Genomic DNA, 4,975 nt, shown 5'->3' on the forward strand with positions numbered 1-4,975 from the left:
TGGAAGGACAAGTGATTACTACTGAACAATATTTTGCTTACATGGAACATTTAATTCTTTCAGATGGTTACTCCTCAAAAATAACCATCTGGGCAATAATATCCCTCTCCTTCCCTGCCTTCAGCTCTCACAATCATCACCAAAATGCCAGGCAGAAGCTGCTCTATAAGCTAAGCATGGTTCACATTCCATTAGTGATATATATCTGTACAAACAGTGTTAAAGAACTCCAATTTTAGATGACTAATAATGCACAAGGATCATTTAGCCTATTGACATTCAACTGTGATATAAATCCAGTTAAGATTAACAGAAACCAAAGGTTCAAACCATCCTACAGTGGCATAGAAACCTCACGAGAAAATGAGCTTGCTGCAATCCTCAGAGCCAAGCTCTTTCACTGCCTCACATAAACAGGTACATCTACACAAGCAGTACAATGTAGGATCTGTGAGAGCTTCAGAAATCAACTTTATAACTCTACCAATTTATCTACAGACATACTAGGCCTATCTGTTTGCAGGTATTTCCAATAAGTGTACAGCTTTTGCTTGCTTACTTACAGAAATGTCTTGTCTGCAGAGATAAGTTAGCAACTTCTTGCTAGATACATTTTATCATCTCGGTCTTCTCAGTAGCTCACTCAAGCTTTCTGTGTGCAGTTGGAATGTCACTGTGGAAAGAAATCTTCCAGCTTGGTCTCCAGCTTTATAATTTCCTTGTGTCTCTGGAACAGAGAAGTAGTACAATAACAAGTAAAACCCACTGGACTCTTATATAAATGATCAAAACCTCAGTGTCTTAAAAATCCTTTTGCTCTCTACACTGTGTCATTTCAATCTGTGAAGTGAAATTTGAAAAGCATTCTGCTTTTATAGTGAATAGTTTCTCCTTCTGCCACTTCAGTGTTATTGTAAAGGATCAGATTTTGTTCTGTGAGCTGTGTGTAATAATGTTTAACAAATAACTCTCTCATCGCATTAGTTTAAAAGAAAGTTACTATGGTGGCTGCAAAATCTTTTTTATGAGCATGTATCATCTTTCTTATGTCCTTTAATGGTAATAATATTTTGCTTTCATAACCAAAACAATCATACAGCTCAAATAGCATCACAAAAGCTGAGTGAAGCTTTCCCCTCCAGTTCAGCATGGGGCTTTAAACACCTCACCTCGCCACACATGCATTACTGCCAGCTGCAAAGGTAGTTCTGTGCTGCAGACTTATTTTCAGGAGCAACAGGGCTGTTGTAGTATTCTTTTGCAGTGAAAAAGGAATCAAGGCAAAACAAAAAGGTCCATGCATAGACCTACTAAAAAGGTTTTTCCAAATGCCCACCAATCCCTTTCTGAGTTGTTCCTCAAGTGGGACATCAAGCAGGTAGGGCACAGATTACAGATAATTTACCTATGTTATACTGTTGGTTATGATTGCTCTGCACCTGACTTTTGATCTGGAAGTTTTCAAGCAACTTTAGATGATAACTTGATAAAGATCAGTAAAAGAGCTTTGTGGAGTCTCTGCACAATGTATAAATGATGTATATGTCATATACATATGAGCAGAAGATGTAACTACTCCTGTGCTTTGTGGAGTTTGTACCTTTTTCTCTCACTGCCTGTTGGTCGCCACCCATTGTGACAGGTCACTTCAGCCATTTTTTGTTTCTGTCTCACAAGTGAGCATCTGGAATTCTAAAAAAAAAAAGGCAAATTCCAATACTGAGAACGTTGTCCTCTAAACAGTGGCATGGATAAAACATTGGATGGACTCTGCTGTTTCGGTGCTAGAAGCTCTACCAAAAGGCAACTTATGCCAGAGAAGCCTTCACTGAGCTACACCCTTTGGAAGCATTCCAAAAGGATCCTTTTTTGCTGTTTTTGAAGCAATTCCCCAAAGAAACCAGACAGCAGCTTGAGATCTTATGAGGAAGTGCATGAATCACAGTGAAATTACATAGGTGTCAACATTTAATATAGTGAAAGTGCTTGCTAACCAGAAGGTGCAGGTTTTAATAGGGTAGCACAAAAAATTGTTCTAGTCCATAATATTAAACATTTTGGTAACACTTTTCTTGTAGTATTTAAATAGCATTTCAGATTTTAAGTTAAAATATGGACTGGATCTTAGTGTTCATGATCTGATTAGTGTTCACCAGTGCTCTGCAAAGCACTGGTTTATTTCATGAAGCAGGCATAATTTTCCAGTTTTACTTCAAGAAAAAACTGATTTATATTATCAAGGGGGTGGTGAACAAAAGATTGAGGTGTGGTGAAAATGTACTGTTGCTACCTTCTTTACCACTCTAATTATGATGAATAAATGGAGCCAGAGAAGTAGACAGGACAGAACAAGTCTGATCAATACTTGCCTCTCTTTTGCCCTCCTTGAAGTTAAAAGAGAATGACTGCACTTATCTGGCCTTCTAGGGGAGTATCCATTCCTTGCTGGAGGTTGAATGAAAAACTCTTTTATTACTTTATTATTTTACTCTAATGCTGACCCTAAACTCGTGTCCCGATTCTACTGTCTCTGGCTACACGGATAGCTCTTCAAGTCGATGGGAAAATTGTCATGAAAAAGAGTTGCTGACATGAATGAGGCTTGCAAGATCAAGCCCTTCATGATCACTGCAACCCTGGGCTCTGGGCTGATACTGATTTACAGGAGTAATCCCATTAGCATCCCAGGGACAATTCACAGGAGTAAGAAATGTTGGAATGGGCCCCTCAGGAGCAACTACCAGCACGGTTATGTATCCAGCCTCACTCAGATCACAGCAGTTCCAAATGTTCTGCAGGCACTTTATGCTGTAGGGAAGGAAATAGACCTTGGGCACAAGTTCACTTCTGCTTTACAGGCTATGGCCCCACTTTGGCACTCTTCTTATTCTCTGGCCTCAAAGAGTCTTCCCCCAAAGAATCTGAACCTTTTAAGTGCAAGAAATATTGGCTTCTCTAGTTTCTTTCTTTTTTCCCCCTCTACCTTTCTTTTTTTTCCCCCTTTCTTTCAGTCTTACTTTTTTTTTTTTTATTTTCTCATTTTCTTCTCAGTTTTCTCTTTTTTTCCTGATTTTATTTCCCTTTGTAACATTTACTTCTATTTTTTAATCTCTTTTCTTTTATCTTTTGTTTCTCTCCTTTCTCTTGTCTTCTGTTGTCTTCCTCTCTTTTTTAAAAATATTTTTCACTCTTTTCTATTTTTTCCCTACCCTGCTTTTATTTTTTCCCTAATTTTTTCTCTTTTCTCCTTCTTTCTTCTTTTTCATCCCTTCCTGTCCTTCTCCCTTCCTCCTAATCTTCTTTCTCAGAATTAGGGGTATTCAAAGTGGGCAGGAAAAAATCAACAAGGTGTTTGCCTCAAAATTCAAAGACTGGGAGTATAGCAGCTTTCCCAGTTTCAGAAACGCTTTTTTAAAGTCACATAAATCAATCTGAATTTCCAGAATCTGAAAAACTGGAATGTAAAATCCAAAGGAAAGCATGGAAATAGTAGAATTTCTACATGCATTTATGCTTATTTTTATATCCTACTGCCAAAGAATGAAAATCACCTTTTTTCCTGGTTTTCTGTTGTTTCCAGGTGTAGTTTTGAGAACTTGTGTAAATCAATTACCAGCTTTTCTTCTCAAGTGTAATAATGTGTGTTTAGTTTTACTGTTAACTTAATAGGTTTATCTGCTTTTTAAACTGGCTGCGGGTAAGGATTAGAATGCCAAACAAACAAAAAGGTGGCAAGAGAAGATAATTACAGTTTTATTTCAGTCACACCAAGTGATCATGATATGCGTTAGGCGTGGTTAAAAAAACTATGAAGACACAATTCCTGCCTTGAACTAAGGCATGAGCTGCAGAAATTCTTCCATGTTTTTGAAATAAATCCATTCCCTGGGATGGACTCACACTCCTGTGAGTTTTTTGGTTGATTTCAGCAGAAACACTATTTGCCGTGTTCTTAGTGAGAACAAAGGCTGTTGAACCCAACTCCTACCAGCATTTCAAAACAGTTCTGATACTACAGAACTGTGATACAAAGTTAAGACTAGCAGGACAGTTCTGTTATAACATGTTAACAAAATTGTTAAAATTTGAGCTCTGGCTCAAATGAGTTTTACTGTGGTTTATGATTTTAAGAAGGAATTTGACAGGACATGACATGAAGCACAGAAGCAACATCAGCGAGCAGTGAATATATGTACCTAAGAGTAGAGATTTTCTCAAAAGAACACAGCTTTAAAAATTGTATCCTTTTCCTGCGGTGTACACATCTTTAGGATTAGTTTTGAACCCTTTCTGGGCAGCTGAATACATTTATGTCTCATTTTTTTCAGTCTTGCTTATCATGAGCTGCCTGGTCACAAGCATTGCTCCTGTTGAAGAGGAGTGCTGTGGGGATAGCATAATTGTGTCTGAAAAAACACAGGGAAGCTCGGACACCAGATTCCCTCTGTTCATTCCATTGTAGCACACTTGTAGGAGAACTCTGTGCCCAGCTGCAGAGCTCCTTAATTTTCTGTTTCCCTTTGCAAATTTTCTGTTTCCCTTTGCAAATTTTCTGTTTCACTTTTCACCACGCACATCTATTGGAACAGCGCTGATGGCTTGGCAATACAAGCAGCTTGGCAATACAAGTTTAATTTTCTTGCCCTTTGGTAAAAGTTAAGGCCCACCAGAACAAGGGAAGGGACGAAGGACTGAGACTTTTAGGTAAGCTTTGAGCCCTACTGGGAATTTGCACAATCGCTGGGCTTGGCTGTCTGGGTGCTTTGGCTTCCCGCTGCCCAGGGGTGTTCAGACAGCTCTTCCTCGCTCCTTCTCACACCTTTCCTTCTCTTTCTCCCAGGTTTGCCGGGCTCCGGGCCTGACCCGCCGCTCCCGCCCCGAACCCGCGGGGCTCCGTGAGGGCGGCCCGGGCGGGACCCGCCTCCGCGGCCGGCGGGGCGAGGCGGGGCCGGGCCGAGCCGCAGTGTCCGGCGGG

Source organism: Onychostruthus taczanowskii, unplaced genomic scaffold (assembly GCF_017590055.1).
Source record: "Onychostruthus taczanowskii isolate IOZ18803 unplaced genomic scaffold, ASM1759005v1 scaffold15, whole genome shotgun sequence".
Lineage (NCBI taxonomy): Eukaryota > Metazoa > Chordata > Aves > Passeriformes > Passeridae > Onychostruthus > Onychostruthus taczanowskii.